Source organism: Tursiops truncatus, chromosome 8 (assembly GCF_011762595.2).
Source record: "Tursiops truncatus isolate mTurTru1 chromosome 8, mTurTru1.mat.Y, whole genome shotgun sequence".
NCBI lineage: Eukaryota > Metazoa > Chordata > Mammalia > Artiodactyla > Delphinidae > Tursiops > Tursiops truncatus.
The window spans coordinates 41,065,969-41,092,550 of record NC_047041.1 but is presented as its reverse complement, the minus strand read 5'-3'; the positions used below and the strand labels follow the sequence as shown (position 1 = coordinate 41,092,550).

Here is a 26,582-nt window from a genome sequence, read left to right as displayed (position 1 = left end):
TGGTAAAAACCTTTATGAGGGCTCCAGTAGGGAGAATTCTGTCAGGCACTGAGAAAGGAAAGAGTGATCTCTGAGAATAACCTGTGCAAAGCCAGGAGATGTGAGAGAAGACATGGCAAGGTTGACAAACTGAAAAATGGTCAATTTGGTTAAAACTCATGTTTGAAGGAAGATGGGCAAACGAAGAGCCTAGAAAGGAAAAAGTCACTCAGTGGCCGTTGACCACCTCCCCACTGTTCTTGCTATCATCTTATAAAAAGAATACTGTACATGAAATAATAAGAAAATCTGATTTTAAATATTGGCTGATTACCTGAACATCTCCTTTGCCTCATGTGCAAAGGAAGAGAAATCAAAGCCACCTCCCAGGGTTATTGTGAGAATTAAAGTCAATTATCTAATTCATGCAAAGTTGCCCTAGCAGCGTGCCAAGCAAATACAAATAATAGAACCCAGCAAATGTCAAAAGAAAAGAAAAAAAAAAAAGAATTACTCTAGGCCATTGGAATTTCTTCCGTACATCATTATCTGGCCGAGATTCTGAACTGCCAGGGCACAAAACAAGAGGGAGAATATCGCCCCCCATCCCGAATCATGGGAAATCACAGAGATCACACTCCTCCCACCAGCCTGGTTCTACTTTGAAGACTGGGCCACTTTGAAGAATTTCCAAAGCATATTGTAAGACAACATATTGCCTGCCTCCTAAGGCCTGATATTCCTTAAGATATTACTAATTGGACAAATGAATCCTCTATTACACTTGCAGGGTGGAAAAATGTCTCAATCATTTGGGAAACAAATTCAGATCTTAGTCATTGATATGAATCTACTGCTTTTCAGGGTAAAGTTGTGAAACCGGCAAAGGAGTTACTTTTTAAAAGAACGCTGATATTCTTGCTTACTTACTTGCTTTTGTAGCCATAGATATACAGAAGTCCTAGCAGAAAGGTTATTTTAAAATGGATCACCCTCAGAGTGACAGAGCACTCAAATTATTTGAATGGTGGTGTTTGGTTTGACATCTTTACTGAGAATTTCTGTGCAGCAACTGGTATTGTGTGACTGAAGAATCGTGTCGTTGTGTGTTTTTACCCCCTGATTACTATTTAATTTGTACTTCAGTGCTTGCAAAATGAGTGTGAAAAATGAAAATTGGGTAACAACTGGAGGGTAAGAGACATAATTGTGTGATTTCTGACATCCAGCACAGAGTTTCAATAGTATGGACAAATTAACTGTGACAGTTCAGGCAACTGACCCACTTTGGGCCTAAAGCTGTAGAACTTGAAATGCCAGGAGCTATAGTTTTGAAGGAGTTGAAGAGATCAGACTTGACATGGGAATATATGAACCTATTGTCAAGTCCATAGGCTTTCTCTGGTAGAACTATATAACTCCTTTAAAGAATTCTCTAGGCACTGTCTAGGCATATCAAGGAAAATGCAGACCTCTATTTAATACAGTGTATCATCTCTAGCATGCTAAGTCACTTAGTAATCAAACTTGGCCGTGCTACAGAGGATGATCCATTTATTGATTCATCTATTCAATTCATAAGCAATTCTTGAGCACCTACTAAAAAATCAGGCAAAATCCTAGACCCTGGAGAGTCAAAGATAAATAAGACATAATCTCTGACTTCAAGGAACTCATAGTGTAGCGTACCAAGTACCACAGGAAATAATAATCAATACAAGAAATAGTGTTGTTGTATAGAGGAGGGGAGGGTTCAAGATTGATCTGCTCTAGGTGTCAATTCTGAATATGCTATTGGTAGAGATATAAAAGTAAACAAATAATTACACATGCAAATCTTACAATAAATGTAAGATTTATTTTGTAAGATTTATTACTATCACTGACTCCTTTAATTAGAAAAACAAGGTCATTTCCCACTTAAGTTGACCAACAGAGAAGAAACAGCTGATTGAGGCGGATTAAGTGTTTAGTGATTGTTGCAGGTTCAACAACAGAGTTGATCTGAATTAGTCAAGGAACAACTGTATTTATTCTTTAGGAGACAGTGTTTGGTGTTTAGGCCCCAATATTTAGCTCTACAGAATTGCTTCAACTGCAATTCTTTTGATCTCTATAACCCAGGTTTGCGTCCTCTATACATACAGCCATTGCTGAGGGAGGAGGCTGCTGATTTTCAAAAGCTAAGATGAAAGGAGATGAAGAGCACCTGTGCTGGATGAACACAGTTTTTTTGTTTGTTTGTTTGTTTTTTTAAAGCCAATATAACGTAACAAATGTCATCGCTTATGACTGAGGCCATTAACCTTTGGTCTTTTCTTGGAATCAGAAAAATGTCTCTGACCACCAGTAAAAAAGTCATAGTCTGGTGAAACCCTAAATTATACTCTGTACAGCAGCACCTCTTCCCTAAGATTAAGAAGAAAAAATCAATTATTTTTTTATGATTTATTTTTGCGTAATTTTCTTGGCAAAGTTTGGATTCCAAAAATTCCTTTGAAGCCCTTTCAGGGTCTCTTAGAGCACGTTTTCCCTCTTTGAATCAGCATACATCTTTTCCCAGCATGGAAGGAAATTCCTACTTCAAAAAGTTTGAAGATTCAAATCTAACCCTCCTTCTAAAGGATAGCCCTGGTTATAGGGCTGTATCAATGGGATACATTAACCACACATAACTCATGGAGTAATCTAGAGATTTGAAGTTGTAAAAAAATGATTATATTAACCCTTTGTTACATTATTCTTTCACACAATTCTCCAGAGTTTAGACGCTTAGAGTTTACTAAGTGCTCATTTTATGTAGATATAGATATAGACGTATAGTCAGTGACACATAGACAAAAGGGATTGCAGCACAAAACATCTCCTGCATTCAAAAACTGCAGTGGGATTGGAAAAGTGAAATATGTGAGAAATGATAAGTGAAAGAATTAAAGACATCAGTGGCATGTACTCTTTTAACAAGAGGGTACCCTAGAGATTATACAGATTCCCTCATTTTCAAAATAAGAAAATGTAAACCAAGGGGGAAAACAATCAATATTTTGCCCAGGGCCACACAGTTAGTTCATAGCAGAGTAAAACTAGAGCAAGGTCGCTGACTCTTTTCCTGGGATACTTTACCCTGCATTGCATTTTATACTTAAAGAATAATGATGCTTGGGGGATGGTATATTTCAAAGCCACCTCTAAATTAACATACAATGCTAAAAACCACACAGTAGCTATAAAGAAATTCAAAGAGAAGAAGATCATTCGCGATGATGGGATAATAAAGCAAGATTATATAAAGAGATTGTCTTCAGATTAACTTTAAGAGAACTATAAGGTACATGCTGGTGAGAGAGGGAGAAGAGTATTCTAGATAAGAACACCTCAATTTCGTTCAGCAAACATTTTATCTAGAGTGTTAACATGCTGCAAGCTGCAAATGCATAGTCAGTTAAGATCTCTGCCTTCAAATCATCTAGCAAGTAAACACACAATGGATTAAAACTGTTGAGGGAAGGTGGGACGGAAGACTATTCAGGCTACTCTGGAATCACAAGATAGGAATGGATAAATCAGATGAAGAATCAGAGAAGATATCATAGGGCTAGTAATTTTTGAGCTAAGTGTTGAAGGACAAGTTGTCTTTAGTGGGATAAAAACAGTAAGATGGGCTTCCCTGGTGGCGCAGTGGTTGAGAGTCCGCCTGCCGATGCAGGGGACGCGGGTTCGTGCCCCGGTCCGGGAGGCTCCCACGTGCCGTGGAGCGGCTGGGCCTGTGGGCCGTGGCCGCTGAGCCTGCGCGCGTCCAGAGCCTGTGCTCCGCAACGGGAGGGGCCACAGCAGTGAGAGGCCCACGTACTGCAAAACAAACAAACAAACAAACAAAACAAAAAAAACAGTAAGAAGGAAAATATGAAGGCACAAAGGCACCAAAAGCCACACATCACTGAAGAACTCCAAGAACGTCTGCATGACCAGAGCCAAGTGTCTGGGTGAGGAATGGCAGGGAGGAAAGCTGAAGAGGGACCACAAACGTGGTGACCCATAAGGGTGGCAGGGATGAGCTCCAAGAGCAAATCATCATTTGCTTGCAAATCTTTACCTACACATTTTTCTGTTGCCTCAAATTCTCACATGAGTTCAACCTAAAAGGATTCATACCAGAAGGGAAAGAGATAGGTGGGAGCCAGATCACGATGAAAGTTGTGTGCTACTGTGCTATGTTTGAACTTAATTCTGAAAAGTGTGAGTTACTGAAGCGTTCGAAGCAGGGAAATGGCATGATCAGATTTGTGTGTTAGAAACATCAGTTTGGCAGAAGAGTGTAAGATATATTGGCAGGAAAACAGACTGGAAACAGGGAATCTAATCAGTAAGCTGTGACAATAATCCAAGTTATAAGAGGTTTGGGCCCAGAGTAAAGCAGTGGCAATGATACAGAGATTCCGGAGATAGATGCTCAGGACTTGATGTCTAAGAAAATGGGAGGATGAGAGAAAGGATGAAGGCAAGGAGAAGATTACATCTTGTCTAACTTCCAATGGGAGGGTGGTGTTGTCATTAACTGTAAAATGAGAAGAACTTATTGCCTATAGATGATAGCTGATGCCACAGGAGTAGAAGTGATCTTCAAAGGACTATTCTGAGTGAGAAGGGAGCTGAGTGGGGAGCCCTTATAGAACTAGCTTTAAGAAGCAGGGTGTGGGCTTCCCTGGTGGCGCAGTGGTTGAGAGTCCGCCTGCCGCTGCAGGGGACACGGGTTCGTGCCCCGGTCCGGGAAGATCCCACATGCCGCGGAGCGGCTGGGCCCGTGAGCCATGGCCACTGAGCCTGCGCGTCCCGAGCCTGTGCTCCGCAACGGGAGAGGCCACAACAGTGAGGGGTCCATGTACCCCTCAAAAAAGAAGAAGCAGGGTGGGGGATGAGGAGGGAGCTGAAAAAAAGAGGTAGAAGAAAACTACAAACAAAATATAGAAAACGCATAGGTGGGAATGAGCAAAATGTGCTGCGGAAAGAAATATTGTGAGAATAGCTTAGCTTATCAATCCCTCAATAAAGTCAAGTCCAGTTGAAAGAAGGATTTGCAAGCCTGGATGAGGAGTTCGTGTTTGGTACAGAGAGCACTGTGTTGCTAGTGAGTCAGTTGATTTTATTAGCAGCAGCCATAATAATGTCTTTTTCCTTTGCTTTATACAATTTTTGAAGTTCTTTCACATTCATTAATGTTCTCGTTTAGTACTTATCATCTCTTTGAGTGAGACAGGACAGGACTAATTATCCCTACTTTACAGATAAGGAAACCAACTCCCAGAAAAGGCTGAATGATTAGACCTCACATAGCAATTAAGGCAAAGCTAGGACTGGAATCCTGATTTCGTGTTCCTCCATCAAAGACTCTTTCCAATTTGTAATCTTGCCCAAGCTCAGGCCTTCAGAAGCTCCACAGAATGCATGTACCTGTCTAGGGCCCCAAGCAGAGGTACTTCCTTTCTGTCACTGTTCTAACTCTTCCGTGGTGGTCAGAATTGTGGGAAGCCATAACCCCAGCTTGGTGTCTTGAGAGAAATCCAATGGAACCTCCACCCTAACTCTGTGCTCCCCTCCAGCTGCTCTGGATGCCCTCCAGAAGGGTTGAGTTAGCAGCCACTGCTGCTGGTTTTCACATCCTGCCTTACGAATGGCAAACAGCCACTAGACTAGACGGGTGGTAAGCTGGTCTGTTTCTGAGATTACTTCAGGTGACTCACTATTCTGCCTAGTCCCATTAATAAGGCACAAACAAAGCTCAATTCTTCCTGCATGGGCCAGTTATCATGGCTCTGCATGTGGCCACACTCTCAAGCCAACCCCTTTCACTGAAATGCACACCCTTGGTCAGAAAAGTAAATAGGTGGGGAACTAGGGAAAGTTGTTATGTGCATGGAAAGCCATTCCCGCCACTATAAAAGAAAAGTGCATAACTTTTTTCAAGTGCCAGAACTTTTGGAAGAAATCCAGAGCTCTCTACAGTCAAGTGTATGAATCTGGAGCTAAAAGCCCTGAACTGGGTCTTCTCTATGCTGAAACCGCAAGGAAGTAACTCAGAATCCAGATGAGAGCCCTCCAATGTTCTGGTTTCTGCTATGTGTGATTCAAGGGTGAATAAATCTGGAGATCCAAATGGATTCCATTCCTGAATATCCAATTAAAACTTTTAATGGATTAAAAATATAGGCATGAAGTCCAGGTCAATTTTAAAAATAACCAGTAAAATACAACCAAAGCTTTAGCAGTGAAAGTAAATGAAAAATGTACAAATATACTAGCTGGAAATGAAACAATCTTAATCTATGTCCTGCCTAATCAGAACTGGCCAGATAAAGAAAAGCTAGAATCTGGAGAGCAGGCCCACTGGACAGGATAAGTGCAGATCTGTTCTGAGACCCAGGAATAAGCAAGGGATTGAAATTCAGAGCAACAGGTGAAGCCTAAGTGCAAGAAAGTATGGGGGAGGGTCTGGTAGGAAAGTGGGGCTCATGCCAATGTCTTAGGAGTCCATTGGAACAGGGTAGCTGACACCTTTATGTTTCTCAAAAGTCAAGGGTGCCTCTTACCTATAGGCTTGGTTCCGCTGGGTTCCTGAACCAACCTTAACTAGAAAAACAGCATTTCAGCATCATCAACCCTACAGCCAGGGGGATCAGAAATTAATCTTGTAGTCATAGACTCACTGCTATAGGTCAGTTTGCCTGAGCATGAAATTGCTGACTAATTCACAGCATTCACCAATTATTGCTGGGTTGGTTCAGGCTATATAATGAGCTTCTAATTCAATTTCCTCTTTCTGATTCCAGCTTCTATAGAGTAAGAGTCTGGAAACTATGGCCCCTGAGCCAAATGCTGTCCTCAACCTAATCTGTAAATAAGGTTTTATAAGAAACTGTTCACATCCATTTGCTTAGGTATTGCCTATGGCTGCTTTTGAACTATAATGAGAGTTAAGTAGTTGTGATAAAGACCATATGACCTGCAAGACCTAAAATATTTATTATGTGACACTTTGCATAAAGTTTGCCGGCCCTGCTGTAATGACTAAAACTCTGTCCTAAATACCGGAACATAGAGTAAATTCCCTAACTCACCAGGAAGTGCTCTTTGATGCACTCCCCACCAGGAACTGGCCCCATTTCCTGTCCCTTCCAGCCTCTCTAGGTGACAGCACTAAATGGATGGATTGTTGAAGTCAGGTCATAGATTTCAACCCTTTTAGAGAGCAAGTCTAGCCCAAATCAAGCTAGAATATACCACAAGGCACAAACTGAGCCTTTGCATATCCACAGCCCACCCAAGGGAAGTCCTCTGTGCTCCAGAAGGCTGATTTGTAAGGATTATATCAGTGAGTTACTTTGTCTTTTAGTTAAGTTCAATCCATGAGGAGAAGCTACAGGAGAACAAAACAAAGGATGAAGAGATCAAGCTATTTATTTTCCTGCTCTTATGAGTAGCCCTGGCAGTTGGCTATGTCCCATAATCAAAGGTTCCAAATTCTGTTAAATAGTCCTTTCCCAGAGTTTTTTGTCTCCATGTTCTGATAATTGTTCCCACCTCTTATCCTTCAGAGCTAGAAATGGTAACATCCTCCACTATTGCTAGGTCTGTGAACCACTTTATCCCTTGCAATTTCCCTACACTAGGCCTGTATTTTTATCAATCATCTCTTTATCAAAATCTTCTAAAATTACCCAATTTTAGATCATTTATTTTAGGATGTCATTTTAAGGTGCTAATTTTGGTTTGTCATTTATCTCCTGTTAGACTCCTAACTGGTATAGTAATTGGGATCATGATCCCACAAAACAGACCCAAAATATGGTATTTTGAGATTGGGTTGCATACATAATTGAAGAGCACATAGAAAACCTCCAGTTGAAGGCAAATGAAACTTGAGTAATCCACAATATTGGTGGCAGCAAAATTACTGAAATTATCTCTAGTAGTGCCATGGGATGAAATGCAAGTAGAGGGCAAATTGGGATATCAAGTGGCCTATAACACTTAGTGCTATGATGATCACAGAGATTATGAAGTCACCTACTTTCCTCTTATGGCCCTAGAGAGCCAGCGGAATAGAGAAAATAAGAAATTAAAAGGTATGCAATTAAGAACACAGTGAGGAAAATCATAAAGCCTAATGGCAGCATAGAATAATTCCCTCATCTCCTGTATGTGGTCACAGAGCTGCATTACTGATAATCTAGGACCTAATTGTAAAAGGTGCAAAACAGCATTTCAATTTAGAGCTGAACTCCACCAAATCTCTTATACACTGGTTGGAAAAAAGTAAAACCCTGAGGCTGAGAACTTTGAACTCCTAAATCTGCTTGAATCAATTTTATTAGCAAAAGAGACTCCCTCCCCTGACAGGATTAAGGACCTGAGATTCCCCTGCATAAAAGCTGTTCAGTGATGAAGGCTGGGACAATGCCTCACCAACTGATGTCAATTTGTCTAAGGACCCCTACACAGCATCCTTTATTACCTCCAGGTCCATATTTAAGAGCTAAATTTCAATAGAGTCCAGACTGAGAAATACCTGGTCTTCTCTGGGATGAGATAGCCTATAAACAGAAAAATTTATAGAACCATGTCATTCTGTATCACCATAAGTCTGGATTTTATGGGAGTGGATTCTAAGGTCATTAAATGGCAAGCAAATCAAAGCCACGATTAGCCCAAATTCATTGAGATGTGTTTATTCACCTAATGTTGGCTCGAATGTGTAGGGCTGGCATTAGTTGACTGCTAGGTGGTCTACAGTTAATGAGTTCAAAATGCCATAATTTTCCTGGCGTATTGTAGAGGACAGTGAATGCACTAATCATATTTTTTATATTTTTGATGCTTTGACATCTTAGAGCCTTACAGACCCAGGAAGAAATTGTCCTTCGCAAGGTTAAGTAATTCCTAGAAACAACAAAAAATTGGCCTTCAAGCACATTTTTGATATGCAAACCAGCCAATCAGAGGACATACTCCCCCAACCACTTCCTCTATCAAACTGTCACACACCAAGCCAATATTCCCCCTGCCCAAAATCACCCCAGAGCTAGGTACCTGACAACTAGGTACCTAGCTCTGGGACCACCCCAATAACTAGGAACCACCCCAATAACCCAGAGCCTCCAAGCCTAAGTTTACTCAGCATACCTACCCTACCTTGTCTATTTCTTCCCTCAAAAAATACATAAAGCCTCTGGCCATGTTTCCCTTTGCTCCTCTGCCTCCTGACTAACCCAAGTGCTTCAACATATGACCCTACATGGCATGGCACGTCCCATTCTCTTGGGAGCTGTGAAAAATAAACCTTCTTTCAAGGCAGTTTTCTCATGAGTTGTCTCATATCTGTCATCTTATCATACTTGATTAAAACAAAATCCCGGGTATATTTTAGAACAAAGACAGATGACTTAAGGAAAGGGGAACAATGGAATGAATCAATTTTGTTCTCATCCACCCCCTAAACTATATCTGATTGGAAAATTCAGAAGATACTTCTTTCTTAGTATGAAAAATATTATTTTTAATATTAGGGGAGAGGGAGTGCCAGTTTTCCTAAAGAGCTTTATGTAGTGGTCCTCTGTAGACTGGACAGGATGGTGGTGACTGCTACACTGGATGGTCCCTAACTTCAAAGAGAATAATGGAATGCTAGAGTGGTAAACCAAATAGCTGCACTTAACTCTCAGAGTAAACATGCATGAAGTTGCCACAGTAAAACATGGAGAATTGATAATCAGAATGTTTTGACTCATAGGGTTCTGTGGCAATAGTTAATTGATCACAAGTTTCCCAGAAATAAAATAGATAAGCAGCTCACTAAGATACAGTTTGGCACATAGAGGTCTGGTGGACAGAAATCTAATTTAAGCATCAGTAGTGAGGATCCATAACCTATACAGCACAATTTCTAGATCTAAGCCAGTTCATACACCTGGGTCTATTCAACCAAGGGAAAGCTGGATATTTTATTCAATAGGTGATGCAAATTACAGGTGTGTGTTTAAATGTAAAACTTTTAGTCAATAAACCAGTGCAGCCTTTGGAATTTTACGTGTAATTTTAGCTTAATAAAGGTACTTTTTCCTCATTCCTATCAGCTTTAAGAAACAATCAGAAACAGTTTTCCTACACATGGCAAGGATAACAATACATATTTACTATCTTGCCTCAGGGCTCTATCAACTTTCCTGTTTCCCATCATGTAGTTTGAAATGAACTTTATCTTAAAATCCACAAAACATCAAGTTGGCCAATCCCATCAATGGAATTATGCTAACTGAACCTGTGGAAATTACTACTTTCTAGAGTGCAACTTGACAATAATATATACCAAAGCTAAAATACTGTGGGTATCTTGTGATCCAGTAATTCTAATTCTAGGTTTTTATCTTTGAATTTTGGTTAATGTAATAATTGATTATATGCAATTAGATATGCAACTAAGAAGTTTTATTGTATCATTGCTCCTAAATGTGACAAATTGAAAGAACCCAAATATCCTAAAACAGAAAATCATTTAAACTATGGAATACTCATAGTATGGAACGTTATACAGGCATGATAAAAGGATAGTATAAATATATATTTATTAACCTGGTGAGGATTTCTCAATATATCACATGGAAAAGTATGTTATAAGATAGTTTCTATACCGTGATAGTATTTTGTCATAAAATGCTTATTTTCTTAAAATCTGGAAAGATATATACTAAAATGTTAATAAACATCATATTCAGGTAGATTGTGGCTGATTTTACTATATCTCTGTTTTAGCTGAATTTTTTATAATAATTATATTTGACATTCTTAATTTTAAAAAAAAAACTAATTCCGATTTGGAAAAACAAAAAGGTCTTTTTCCAGAATTTGAGTCAACATCTGAGAAAGGCTTGCATCAAAGCTGAGCATGCTGAACCTCTGGAGAATTTTACCAAGCTTTCCATAATCTCCCTGATAAAAGACTTAGGCCAACAAGTAGGGCTGCACTGCACCTGCACATACTGACTAAGTGGATCCATGTGGGGTGGTTGGAGGCCTGCAAGAGCAAAGATGGTGCGAGGCCATTGTAAGTCCTCTGGTTACAACCCCTAAGGTGTATGCATAGGCCAATGCACCCACAAGATGAACAGAACCGGGAGGTATTGGAAACTGTGAATACAAATGAGGAAAAAAATACATGTGCATCCATGATTTAATAACTCCTGGTTCCCAAGGAAATTAAATATAAAGTTATTTCAACTTTTGTACATGCCTCATTAAGATTAATTTGATCTTACTAAGTACCAGGCACTGTACTAGACAATAGGTATAGAAAGAGGAACAAGATAGAAAGATGGGGGGAGGGATAAATTAGGAGTTTGGGTTTAACAGATATACAATACTATATATAAAATAGATAAACAACAACTATACCTACTGTATAGTCTGGGGAACTATATTCAATATCTTATAATAACCTATAATGGAAAAGAATCTGAAAAAGAGTATGTATATAGATATATATCTGAATCACTTTGTTGTATACCTGAAACTAATACAACATTGCAAATCAACAATACTTCAGTTAAAAAAACAACATAGATAAGGTGACCATATGTGCGTGGGTTTATCTCTGGGCTTTCTATCCTGTTCCATTGATCTATCTTTCTGTTTTTGTGCCAGTACCATACCGTTTTGATAACTGTAGCTTTGTAGTATAGTCTGAAGTCTGGGAGCCTGATTCCTCCAGTTCCTTCTTTCGTTCTCAAGATTGCTTTGGCTATTCGGGGTCTTTTGTGTTTCCATACAAATTGCAAAATTTTTTGTTCTAGTTCTGTGAAAAATGCCAGTGGTAGTTTGATAGGGATTGCATTGAATCTATAGATTGCTTTGGGTAGTAGAGTCATTTTCACAATGTTGATTCTTCCAATCCAAGAACATGGTATATGTCTCCATCTATTTGTATCATCTTTAATTTCTTTCATCAATGTCTTATAATTTTCTGCATACAGATCTTTTGTCTCCTTAGGTAGGTTTATTCCTAGATATTTTATTCTTTTTGTTGCAATGGTAAATGGGAGTGTTTTCTTGATTTCACTTTCAGATTTTTCATCATTAGTATATAGGAATGCCAGAGATTTCTGTGCATTAATTTTGTATCCTGCCACTTTACCAAATTCATTGATTAGCTCTAGTAGTTTTCTGGTAGCATCTTTAGGGTCCTCTATGTATAGGATCATGTCATCTGCAAACAGTGACAGCTTTACTTCTTCTTTTCCGATTTGGATTCCTTTTATTTCCTTTTCTTCTCTGATTGCTGTGGCTAAAACTTCCAAAACTATGTTGAATAAGAGTGGTGAGAGTGGGCAACCTTGTCTTGTTCCTGATCTTAGTGGAAATGCTTTCAGTTTTTCACCATTGAGGATGATGTTTGCTGTGGGCTTGTCATATATGGCCTTTATTATGTTGAGGAAAGTTCCCTCTATGCCTACTTTCTGCAGGGTTTTTATCATAAATGGGTGTTGAATTTTGTCGAAAGCTTTCTCTGCATCTATTGAGATGATCATATGGTTTTTCTCCTTCAGTTTGTTAATATGGTTTATCACATTGATAGATTTGCGTATATTGAAGAATCCTTGCATTCCTGGAATAAACCCCGCTTGATCATGGTGTATGATCCTTTTAATGTGCTGTTGGATTCTATTTGCTAGTATTTTGTTGAGGATTTTTGCATCTATGTTCATCAGTGATATTGGCCTGTAGTTTTCTTTCTTTGTGACATCCTTGTCTGGTTTTGGTATCAAGGTGATGGTGGCCTCGTAGAAGGAGTTTGGGAGTGTTCCTCCCTCTGCTATATTTTGGAAGAGTTTGAGAAGGATAGGTGTTAGCTCTTCTCTAAATGTTTGATAGAATTCGCCTGTGAAGCCATCTGGTCCTGGGCTTTTCTTTGTTGGAAGATTTTTAATCACAGTTTCAATTTCAGTGCTTGTGATTGGTCTGTTCATATTTTCTATTTCTTCCTGATTCAGTCTTGGCAGGTTGTGCAAAGGAGGCAGAAATGTACCGTGGAGAAAGGACAGCCTATTCAATAAGTGGTGCTGGGAAAACTGGACAGCTACATGTAAAAGTATGAAGTTAGATCACTCCCTAACACCATACACAAAAATAAGCTCTAAATGGATTAAAGACCTAAATGTAAGGCCAGAAACTATCAAACTCTTAGAGGAAAACATAGGCAGAACACTCTATGACATAAATCACAGCAAGATTCTTTCTGACCCACCTCCTAGAGTAATGGAAATAAAAACAAGAGTAAACAAATGGGACCTAATGAAACTTAAAAGCTTTTGCGCAGCAAAGGAAACCATAAAGAAGACCAAAAGACAACCCTCAGAATGGGAGAAAATATTTGCAAATGAAGCAACTGACAAAGGATTGATCTCCAAAATTTATAAGCAGCTCATGCAGCTTAATAACAAAAAAACAAACAACCCAATCCAAAAATGGGCAGAAGACCTAAATAGACATTTCTCCAAAGAAGATATACAGACTGCCAACAAACACATGAAAGAATGCTCAACATCACTAATCATGAGAGAAATGCAAATCAAAACTACAATGAGATATCATCTCACACCAGTCAGAATGGCTATCATCAAAAAATCTAGAAACAATAAATGCTGGAGAGGGTGTGGAGAAAAGGGAACCCTCTTACACTGTTGGTGGGAATGTAAATTGATACAGCCACTGTGGAGAACAGTATGGAGGTTCCTTAAAAAGCTACAAATAGAACTACCATATGACCCAGCAATCCCACTACTGGGCATATACCCTGAGAAAACCATAATTCAAAAAGAGTCATGTACCAAAATGTTCATTGCAGCTCTATTTACAATAGCCCAGAGATGGAAACAACCTAAGTGTCCATCATCGGATGAATGGATAAAGAAGATGTGGCACATATATACAATGGAATATTACTCAGCCATAAAAAGAGACGAAATTGAGCTATTTGTAATGAGGTGGATAGACCTAGAGTCTGTCATACAGAGTGAAGTAAGTCAGAAAGAGAGAGACAAATACCGTATGCTAACACATATATATGGAATTTAAAAAAAAAAATGTCATGAAAAACCTAGGGGTGAAACAGGAATAAAGACACAGACTTACTAGAGAATGGACTTGAGGCTATGGGGAGGGGGAAGTGTAAACGGTGACAAAGCGATAAAGAGGCATGGACATATATACTCTACCAAACGTAAGGTAGATAGCTAGTGGGAAGCAGCCGCATAGCACAGGGAGATTAGCTCGGTGCTTTGTGACCGCCTGGAGGGGTGGGATAGGGAGGGTGGGAGGGAGGGAGACGCAAGCGGGAAGAGATATGGGAATATATGTATATATATAACTGATTCATTTTGTTGTGAAGCTGAAACTAACATACCATTGTAAAGCAATTATACTCCAATAAAGATGTTAAAAGAAAAAAAAATAAATAAATAAATAAATAAGCAGCAAAAAAAAAAAAAAAAAAAAAAAAAAAAAAAAAAAAAACAACATAGATAGAACTAGTTTCTGCCTCCATAAAGCTTGTATCCTAGTGGAGGACAGTCAGGCAAAAGGAAAATTATGATGAACTCTAAGTGACATGAAGGGGAAAGTGAGATGTCTTTAAGAGGCATAAACAAACAACACTGTGTTGCGATGTGTAGTCGGGAAAGCATTCTAGAGAGAGGTAACATTTAGTAAGGCATCTGAAAAGTAAGAAGGAGTAACTTACTTTTGAGAGGAGAGAAGGTATAGAATGTGATGTTAGAGAAGAAAAGGAGGTGAGTCTTCTTAGCAGAGGAAATCTGCAGTTATCTAGTCAAGGTCTTATTCTGCATTATGGATCTTTCTATAAGAACTTTCGCTTGAATATTTTAAGCCATAGTGAATTGTTTCTTCCCAAGGTAGTCAAATCCATTCTGGACAACTCTAGTTGTTTGGAAGTTCTTTAAATAGAGCCCTCATGTTGCCTTTCTATTTATTTCATCCACTGATCTATTTCTTCACTTAGAAGTTGTAGAGAATGAGTCAAATCACTCTTCTACATAATATCCCTTCCAACGTTTGAAGCCAGTTATCAGATCCTTTTCTGGCAACTCCTCCAACAATTCTTTTCTCTTGCTTTTACATGATCTAACGTCAAATTCCTCAACATCCTAGTCATTCTTCCCTAGACACACTCTAAGATGCCAAGGTCCTTGGTAAATAAAAAAGTAATAACAATCCATTCAACAAACATTTATTAATTATGTACTACATGACAGGCAGTTTTCTAGGCTCAAGTAAAAGCATAGGGAATTAAATAGACAAGAGTCCCTTGACCTCATGAACTTTACATTCTAGTGAGTAAGAGAAAGGGAGAAGGAGAGAGAGAAAGAGAGAGAGAGAGAGAGAGAAGAGACAGAGACAGAGGCAGCGAGAGGTAGAGAGAGATTGAAATATACATCTATCTTAGGGTAGATTTGAAAAGCAAAATTCTCAGGTTAAACAGCAAGCATGTTTTTAAGTCTTTCAATACCTTTTGCCAAATTGCCTTCCAATTTTTTTTCCCAACTGCATTCCCCATCACTAACGTATGTGATTTGTAATTTCTCACCACCTCAGCCTCCTACTTATCATTTTAAAATATTTCCAATTTTGTTGGGGAATAATTATATTACATTTTAATTTGAAACTTATATTACTAGTGAGCCTAAACATTTTTGCATTTTTGTGAACTGCTTCTTTATATCCTTTGCCCATTATTCTGAAAGTATTTTTCTTTAGGTCAAATACTTATAAATACTTTGCCATGTAATAGGCAAAGGTATTTGACTCCTACATGTCAAAAATAGTTTACCATCAATTCATAATTTTCTTAAGGATATATTTTTTGTCAAAAAGTTATTTTTAAGCTTTAGTGTTTTAGTAGTCAAATCTATCCATCAATTTCCTCATGCTTTCTGGTCTGACTTTGATATAGTTCTTGGAAAATTCTTTCCCTTTGGGTCATATAAATCTTCATCTATAATGATTTCTTGTCCTTCTATGAATTTTAAAACCTAATAATATTTAGGTATCTATAATTTATTTTGGTGAACGGAGTAAGCTAGGGACCTTTACTGTTTTCCCTTATAAAAAATCCAGTCATCTAAGTAACATTATATCCTCATCCATTTTTAAATGTCACTGATGCTCTACCTATCATTCCATTTGAACAGATCACATATAAATCCATATATTTTAAAAAGCATGAAGAACTGGCCATAGTGGGCTCTCATTTCTCTATAGCTCTACCTGAATAGTGACTGCCTCTGTTAGAGGAAGCATAAGCTCTCCCATTTGCCAAGTCCTTCTTTCACCATACATATGTATTATCATTCTGGCTCCATATAGGCATATGAGTTTGGAATTCTGTCCTATTGGACATTCTCCCAATATTCAAGGTTTGTAACTTTGTTAAACATCTATTTAGGCCCCCAAACATATCATACAGATATTAGTAAGAATACCAAAACCTCTGGCAACAGCAGCAACATCTATAAATCTGAGCAACAGCACCTCAGGTCCCAGTTTGTGCAGCTTGGTCCAATACAGAAATAGATGTCCAATGTTCAAGAGGCTTCTGAACTGAAGGGGAGGAGTCCAGGCTGCTGTACAATGCACGTGTCTAAGTCGGCTCTACAGAATAAACTGGAGAATACAGCTAGATAAGAATTACAAGTCGGTGATTTTTTTTCCCTTATTTGTTTATGTATTTTCCCTACGTGTGCACCCAGAAGCTGCCGCTGTGATATATTCTTTATCAGCCCAGTCACGAAAGTGGCACACCCGATGCAGGCAAACATTTCCAAGTTCTAGGGATACCCAGAGAGACATCAAAGAAAGTTAGATTATGACCTACACAATGAGAGTTCTGGGGGCTGAGGAAATAAATGAGGAGGCAAATGGAAAACCACCCTTTGTCTTCAGTAGCCTCAGCAGCTCACACGTTTGCTGAGCTAATGGAATTCGCCGAATTCATGTGAATTTGGCACTGGATGACACACACACTCTTTTAAAAATAAAATAAATGACACCCTTAGATTACAGATGCTGTAGCAAAATGACTCCAAACAGCTCATTCTCATGAAACAGAAGAAAAATGAGCTAATTATATGGTGAGCGGGTGGGGACGGGATGGTGGAAAAACCTCTTACTCAAACCCCTCTTCTTGACTTGCCAATAGGTCACCTATTATTCCATTTGAAATGCATTATGCAGGAATAACTAGTAAGAGAATATGATGGTTAATATTATGAATCAACTTGGAGGGTTTTTTGAATGAGATTAACATTTACATCAGTTAATTTTGACTAAGCTGATTGCCCTCCAGAACATGGGTGGGCCTCATCCAATCAGTTGAAGGTCTGAATAGAACAAAACGTCCAAGAGCAAAACGGAATTTCCCAGCAGACTGCCTTCAGGCTTCATCTGCAGCATGGGTAATCTGGGTCTTTACCTGTAATCCTTCAAACTAGAGCTGCACCATTGGCTTTCCTGGGTCTCCAGGCTGCCAAAGAACACTGCAGACTTGGACTTTCGGCTTCATAATTGCATGAGCCAATTCCTTATAACAAATCATATATAAACATATATATACATATATACTTGTATATATACATATGTACACGCACACCCACATATCCCTTTGGTTACATTTCTCTGGAGAACCGTGAGTAATATGGGCAAATTTTAATAGGAAAAGAAAACAGTCATCATAATCCTATACCAAATTAGCTATTCAGCTCTCTAGGCTCTGAAAGGATGATACACAAGATAAATACATTTTATGGAGAAGATAGAATAGAAAAGAATAGATAGAATGTAAAATAAAATAAAATAAAATAAAACCGATTTGCCTCCAGTGCAGATATCTGAGCATCTGAAGGGCATCAGGGAAATGATGGACATGATTAATGAAACGGAAGAGGTAGACGAAAACAAGGACACCAAAAGCAAACTATTTTATATTATTTTTCCAAGACCAGGGCCTGAAGGTGGTAAATAAGAAGATGAAATGTCTCAGAGGCAAGTATTACTGGACTGTGCCAGGGCCCAGTGATAAGAGTTATGTGAGTCACAGACCAGAAGATTCATAGAAGTTTGGTGTATGTTAGAGTGGGACCACTGGACAAGAACGGGACTGCTGAAGAAACTAGGATGAGTGCTCAGTTTTTATAATCTTTTTTTTTTTTTTTAAGTAGAAAAGAAAAATGTAGGAAAAAGCAATGTTGGGCTTTTTGTGGTCTGAAGTGCACTGAAATTAGAGTCAGAAGATGGCTCTGACATTTACCATCCATGTGACCAGGGGCAAATTACTTCTCTCATCTATATATGATAACTGGAAAATAATTCCACTCAGGTAAATAAATATTTACTATGAACTACATAAATTTACCTAACACTGTAAATTCACAACAATCATCAGATTCCTTCCTTTTGATCCTAATATTAAAATAGATATCATGGTATTTTCTTTCTGAAAGTAGATCAGAGTAATTTTGAACTCATTTTCTCCTCACCTAAGAACAAGTCCATTTTAAGCCTTTCAGTAATCAAATGACTGGCCCATCATAACCTTCCTCTGGTGAGTAGTTTGGCATATCCCCAACCCCTACCAACTCAAGGGTACCAATACAACTAGCTGGTAGAGTTTAGTCTATAAATATAAATCAGTCTTATCCCTCCAGTTCCCTAGGTTTAAAAGCCCAAGAAGATTGATGGTGACCGGCTCCCACAAGTCACCCATATTTTGTTAGTGACTAAGTCCTATGGATGTTACCTCCACGATTTTGGCCACATCTGTCCCCTTTCCTTACCTCATTCCCAAACCAGTCCAGCCCAGACTTTTCTTACTTTCTGTCTTGACTGTGAATTCACACTTAGGCTCCCAGACAAACCTTTCTAAAGCATCAGTCAAATAATGTCACTCTGTTGCTCAAATCTTCTCTACAAAATGGAGATAATATTAGTGTTTATCTCATGGGATTTTGTGAGGATTAATTGAGATTTTATATATATATATATATATATATATATATAAAGGTTCTTAGTGCCTAGTTAGAACTCATAAACTGGCTCTCTTATTTGTTATAATTTGTACATGATCGTCATCTTCAGCATAATTATTATTGCAAAGTAAAGAGTAAAATAATGCAGCCTGTTATTTAAGGACCTCCAAGGGCTAGTCTCAGCCTAGCTTCTCACCTGGGAAACAGAAGCAGGGACCTGCTTCCACACCCACCCCTGGAGCTAGCATTTGATAAAGATGTGCAGAGCAGTTCCAGGTACCCTGGAAACTTATGCAGAACAGTGTCAGGTAAATCAGAAAGGAGGACACAGAGGTGTGTCAAAATGTCTGTGCTCAGACATAGAACATCTGCCTATTTTTGAATCCCACTTATAAGTCCAGTGGAATGCGGGTGCTCCTGCTATTCTTGTGATGGGCCTATAGTTTGGTTCAAAGAGGCGGTGGGGCAGTTTTCAGAGAACCTGAACTCTTCAACACCACGCCTTTGGCCTATCTGTACAAGAAGACAATAAAGACAGGTACAGGTAAGTACCTGTAATGAACTGTCTGTAATGACCCGTAGTTCATTAGCAGCATGGACTTGGACAATTTCTTACCCTTACTAGGACTCAATTTCCTCACCTCTGCAACTGGATATGAATAGGAACTATCTCATAGAGTTTTGTGAAAAATAAACAGCTTAATACCTGTGAAGAGCATAAACTAGCACCTGGCACATGGTCAGAGCTCCAAAATCTTAGGTATTACTGAAAGGATGGTAAATATCCAGAAGTAATACTGCTGGAGCAAGAACATGTTGCTGAATGGTTGCCCCCCTCCCCGAAAAAAGAGTTGTACCAATTTACATCAACAGTGGGTAAATGTGTCTCTTTCCCAGTACCCTGGCCGGTATTAATTGGGATCAGTTCTTTGAATCCTTGTAAACGTGATAAAAATGTAACTCTTATAATCATTTATTTTAGTCCATTTTTGTATATTTATAGATGTTTCCTTTTGTATGTGTGAACTGACTGCTTTAGTTACTTATTTTTCATTTACCACGTTTCTCGCCATTGGCTGTGTTCTTGTTTTCAGTCTGTGAAAGTGGACTCTTCCCTTGCACTTTTCTGTCACTGCAGGCTGAGGGAAATGATGAAAGGACAGCTAGAGCATGCCTTTAGACTACTTTCCCGCTGATAGAACAAGAGAGGACCTCTGGCCCAGGCCAACTAGGCTTAGTGGCTAAACTCTAGTAGCAATTGAGTGTGCCCTGGCCAGACCTGTGAGCAAGAACCAAGCAAGGCAGCAAGGCAGTGACTAGAACCAGCCAAGAATTCTAGGTCCTCGCCATCATCTCTTCTTCAGAAACACCAGTTACATCTAACAAATGTGTGGCACACATACCGAAGCAATGTGTACTGAAGAAATAAATTGAATTCACACATTGATTCAGCCAGTTGTCTATTGATTTATGTATTGAGCTAGCTTTGGCCAACTACCAACTGAAATGACAACTCCGTGTTTGGCATTATTCAAAAACAAAGGAAGGTGTAAATACACCACCTGCTCTCAAAGGAGATGACAGTAGCAACACACAATGAAACACCCAGAATATGGGTCTCTCCATCACCTCCCATGATGGTGGCCATCATCAACTGTGGATCCCAGTTTTTGCATCAAACTAAACTTCAGGTCATGTGTGACGATCTTAACTTTATGAGATGCTGCCAAGGCTCCCTCAAAATACATGAACTCTATGGGAAGAGTTATTCTGAGGAAAATAAAGAAAAAGATAGGACAGATTTTTGGCTCAGGGTCGGGTGACAATAAACCAGATTTGAGAAAGCTCTGTGATGCTTCCTTTTCTCTTAATTTCTCACAAGGATTATCACCTATCATTTGACATTTCCTCTTGGGGGTCTCAAATACATTTCAGACCAACATATCCAAAATCAGATCATTACCAGATCGCACCTTGCCCCCAACCTTGGCTGTTGGCCCTTGTTTCTTACCTCAAGAGATGGTACCAGCATCCTGTCAGTCACGGTACAGGCAAAACAGTAGTTATCTTTGGCTCTCTTCTCCATTAGCCCCACATCCACTGTATCACCAAACTCGCTTCTTTTTTATTTATTGAAGTGTAGTTGATTTACAATGTTATGTTAGTTTCATGTGTATGGCAAAGTGATTCAGTTTTATATATACATTCTTTTTCAGATTCTTTTCCACTATAGATTATTACAAGATATTGAATATGGTTTCCTGTGCTATACAGTAGGTCTTTATTGTTTTATATATGGCAGCATGTATATTTTAATTCCAAACTCCTAATTTATCCCTTCCCCTTCCTTTCCCCTTTGGTAACCATAAGTCTTTTTTCTATATCTGTGCATCTATTTCTGTTTTATAAATAAGTTTATCTATATCATTTTTTAGATTCCACATATAAATGACATCATATGGTATTTGTCTTTGTCTGACTTACTTTAGTTAGTATGATAATCTGTATTAGTTACTACGATAATCTGTAGGTCCATCCATGTTGCTGCAAATGGCATTATTTCATTCTTTCTTGTGGCTGAGTAATATTCTACTGTATATATGTGCCACATCTTCTTTATCCATTCCTCTGTCGATGGACATTTAGGTTGCTTCCATGTTGCGGCTATTGTAAATAGTGCTGCTATGAACACTGGGGAGCAGGTATCTTTTTGAATCTGAGTTTTTATCTTTTTATCTTTTGGATATACGCCCAGGAGTAGGATTGCTTGGTGATATGGTAGCTCTATTTTTAGTTATTTAAGGAACCTCCATACCAAACTCACTTCTTGAATAACATTCAAATAGGATTCCCTTTCTCAATCTCTACTGTGCTCACCATATGTTTCAAGGCAACCTCCTCTTCTACTTTTCTGCTTCCCTTATTTTTATAACATTCTAATTTTTATGTCTGCACCCATTCAGGCCTTTCTCTCATGTGTCTTCCACAAGAGTCAGAATTACCTTTTCAAACAAAATATTCACATCTAAGCCTGAAAGTATTGAAAGCTTCCCATTACTTTAAGAGGGTGCTGGGGAGAAAGAAATTTTCCTCTACACTTCTAGGTTCCTCTAGCTGGCACAGAATTAATTTGACATGAGACAGATTAACAGGAGAAAATCAAACAAAATTTTAATAACATGTGTACATGGGAGAGACCCAGGAGAATTAAGCAACTTGCCAGAATGGCAGAAAACCTCACCTAAATACCATCTTCAGCTAAAGACAAAAAAGGATGTTGGGGGTAGTGGTTTGGTATTTCAAAGGGGAGGAAGGTAATGCACAGGGAGATAGAATAGCAAATGTTTGGTAAATAAATGTTTGCTGGGCCACGCAGAGACAATGGGACACAGAGTGGACTCTGGTCTCTAAGCCCTTCCTGGAATTTGTCTCCATCGCATCTAGCTACTATACTTTGCAGATACCTCTGGTGATAGCTCTAGTCAGTGAACAGGCCCTCTATCTATATTTTTTCAGGCAGTTAGGGCAAGGTCAAAGTTTCTTCCTGAATCTTTTTGATCTCAATTGTTTTCAGCCTGAAATAATCCACATGCCAAAGAGATATTTTGGGGTGGCAAATTTTGCTCCCCTGCAAGGGATTAAGATAAAACTTAGAATGGACTTCAAGGCCCTGTACCTTCCATCACCCACACCTACCTATGGAACCACACCCTGCATTAACAGCCCCTTACTTGCTGCATTTTACCTTCCCTCAATCCATCATGCTCCCTGGTCCCCTCCCTCCAAAGGCTCTCTGCACCCATCCTAATTCTCTCTGATAGGCTTGGTGTCTCTCTTATTTACACTTGTCAAGGTTGCAATTTTTGTTATGTGTAATTACAGGATTGTCCATCTCCCCGTGTCGACTGTAAGCTTCACTAAGGCAGGACTTACTTTTTTTTCCCCAGATTTATTGAGATACACTTGACACACAATATTGTGTAAATTGAAGGTGTACAACGTGTTGATTGGATACACTTATATTTTGCAAAATGATTAGCATCATAGCGTTAGCTAACGCCTCCATCACGTCACATAATTACCATTTTTTTGTGATGAGAACATTTAAGATCTACTCTCTCAGCAACTTTCAAGTATATAACACATCATTAATAACTATAATCACTATACTGTATATCAGATCCCTAGAAGGGAACATACTTTTTTTGTTCACTGTTGCATACTCAGTGCCTAGCCCATAGTAGGTGCTCAGAAAGTATTGCTAGAAAACAGATAAAGGAATAAATGAGCAAATCATAAAAAGGAGATAGTTCTAAAAGATGCTGCACCATTTCCTATTATTTTTGAAGTACAATATGTGCATATAACTGGAGTCTGTCTTTTTAATACTTTCCTTATAAAATATGTAGAATTTATTGACCAGTTTTTACTTTTTAAACTTTTATTCCATGTTAACACATAAGTATTATATGTTTCGTCAAAAAGGCAAAGAATAAAAAAGAACATTAAAAATGTAAAACCCAGTCAAATCTGTACTCAAAGATTATTAGTAGTATTTTGATATATGTTTTTCTATTTTCTAGGTGTTTTTAAGCAAAACTAGAGATATACCAGTAAATTTTCTGTAACTTTTTTGTTTTTTCCACTTAATTTATCAGGAAAATCTTTCCATATCAACAAAGAGTTTCTATATCATATTTAGTGACTACTTTGTATTATTTTACCTGGCTAGGTTGTAACTTGTTTTTAGAATATTTTTCTTTTGCAACAGAAAATTCTCTGCTAGCAATATTTGAAGTTAAATTCTTATGTTACAATTTTGTTAAATCCATATTTGTTAAGTGGAGCACAGGCTGCTGGATGGTGAACTGAGGTTCAACAAAAGACCACAAGAGAACTTGAAACCAAGAAGATTATTACTCACACATCCTGGAGGAAGTACAGGGCACACCTAAAGGGTCACACAGGGAAATCGAGGCAGGGTGAAGGCAAAGAGAGAGGCAGGACCTGGGGCACCTGCTTTTACTGGGATCCATGGATGAAGTGCCTCGGGGTTCTCAAACTAAGGCAGGATTCACCAATTCAAACCAAAAAGAAAGGGGTTTGGGTTAGCTCCACAGGAGGTCTTACCTAAGGGGTGCTCCAGGGCAAGGCCCTGGGAGGTGGGGAAGACTGTAAATCACAGGGACTTACATTTGCTTGTAGCTCTCTGGGCTGTGATTTAGGGTACACGCTTGCAAAAAGGGGCAAGTGTCATTTTAAGGCCCCCACTGGCCACTTGGCCAAACAAAAGGGTTGCCGAGGCAGCAATGCCATGACATAGCTTAGCGAAACTCCTGACACATTATGAGCACACAATGGTTTAGGGAACAAAGTCTTATATTTAGAAACACTGGGCCAAAGGGTGTACACATTTTAAAGCTTTTTCCATCCACTGTCAAAGTGTCCATTAGAAAGTTTGTACCAGTTCACAACTCTGCCCAAGACAGCTGAGAGCGCCTGCTTCTTTGCCCCTTTGGCAACACTGGCTGTCATTTGGTTTTTAAAGCTTTGCGTGGCAAACATCTCTTCCTTTGTTTATCAGCCATTTGCGATTCTTCTTTTGTGAATTAAATTGATTCTGTTCTTGATGATACAAGGCTGTGGTTCAGAATGTGGAATATTTTCTGGTGAGGTCTCTGACGGTGGGGGGGACGTGCGGGTTTCTGTCTTCATCATTCTCAGTGGTTTAGCCACTGCTTTCAGACCTGCTGCTGCATCTACTTATTCTAGTCTCTCTTAATCTGGCATCAGGGATCACTTCCGGCTCCCACCTTTACACATCTCTAGCAGTTGCACTGTACTTACCTTCTTCACATCTTACTTCTAATCTTCTCTGGGCTCAAATAAATAAATAGACAGATTTGAAAAAAATAGAAAAATAATCAAACTGGCTAGAACTCTGCCAAATAAAATGTTAAATTAACTGGGAAATGCTCTCTGGACACTCATTTAGCTGCTCAGAGAATGCGGTGTTCTGCTTCTGGGTGTTTACTGTGCTACAGAGAATGGATATTCCCAGGTAAATTCATCTGAGTGACTAACAGTCTTCTGCATTGGCACTGTATTTATTTTTTGTCTTCTCAGTGCGAACTATCTGAGCTCTTGAGCACCACAAGACTCTGGGAAGTTTTGAGTCAACAGTTACTGGGAAGAAGGCCCAATAAAAGCCAAGAAGTCCTGGGAATCTCCCAACAGCTTGTCCACAAGAACCATCTGGCCAAAACAGGGGAAGTGAAAATAACTCCTCTCTGCCTTCACCATGGGCCCAGATTAGCAAAGAAGAAAAAAAAAATTCTTCTAAGGAGGACTTACCAGTAAATTTAGTCCCTGACTTTCAGACACCTTCCGTGCATAAATAGGCCAAAACAGATTATTCCGAGAGCTTCCGAAAAAGAAAGTCAGATAAACTGTGACAAATTTGAAAAGGAGTCAAAATAATTAATAGAAACAGTTTCATTACTGTCTTGTTTCTCTTCCTAATTAATATTTATGCAGGCACATTCCAGAGACAAGAATACACTGTTGCAATATTGTTGGCTACAGCTGTTTTTGCAGTAGGACTTCATTGAGCAGCCTGAAATTGACAGATTAATACCCTGGTAATTAAATTTCTTAAAGAGGAGGAATTATATCTCTCTTCCTAAACAATAAACAAAATGGTTACGGTAACAACGATATAGGTAGAGAACTACCAAAGATCCTAAAATGACAAACGGAGTTTCGGGAATCAAAAGTGTGTTAAGTTTTTCTCTTCAAAGAGCTGTCACAGGGTGAAGAATTACCAGACTGTGAGGTCTCGTTCCTAGGGGAAGGGGCAGGTGTCTGTGGAAAGCCAAAGCCTTTGCAAAAGGAAGGAGGGTTTGTGTTGGTAGTAAATGAGGGATGTCTTTACAATGACTTTGTTGTGACAGCTCTACACTGATAAATCACAGCCAGTGCAGCCTCTAATCCGGAAGTTTCATTCATACAAACCAACGAGTGCTGTGAGCTTGTCCCTGGAACAGGCCAGTTTGAAAACAGTGGCCAGGAATCCAGGAGGGTGCGGAGTTGCCTCCTAGAGTGCAGTACCCCTAATTACACCACAGTTAAGCTGCCCCTGAGCTCTTCAACACCACCTCCCGCCACCCGCATGGTGATCTCTGGTTGTGGTTTATACAGTGAGGGTCCTAGAGTCACCCTCGCCCTTCCCCAAGCCAATCACCTTCCCAGCTTTTCCCTGGCAGGCTAGATTTGACCAAATTCCAGCATTTTTGTTATTTAGCATTTGTATAAAACATACTACCTTCCGAGGGCTTTGCAATCACTGATTAGCTATTAGCCAGCTTGTGATGGATGAGTGAGCAGTTCCTAAATTACACGCTGCACCAAACGAAGCATATATCCTTCCCAGTCCCTCCCTCCTCCCGCCTCCCCTCTCCGTCTCTTTCCCTCTCCGTCTCTCTTTGTCTGTCTCTCTCTGTCTCTCTCTCTCCCTTC

General features: G+C 39.1%; 1 long non-coding RNA gene across 1 annotated transcript in view; it reads right to left on the bottom strand.

Moving 5' to 3' along the window:
- Positions 1-24,265, bottom strand: part of LOC141279254 (uncharacterized) — a 62,414-nt gene extending 38,149 nt beyond the window's left edge. Inside the window, exons 1-2 of the long non-coding RNA XR_012333225.1 lie at positions 24,195-24,265; positions 16,573-16,704 (exon numbers count right to left, since the gene is read on the bottom strand). This is a non-coding gene — a long non-coding RNA (uncharacterized lncRNA). The remainder of the gene's footprint in view (positions 1-16,572; positions 16,705-24,194) is intronic.
- Positions 24,266-26,582: the final 2,317 nt, after the last annotated feature.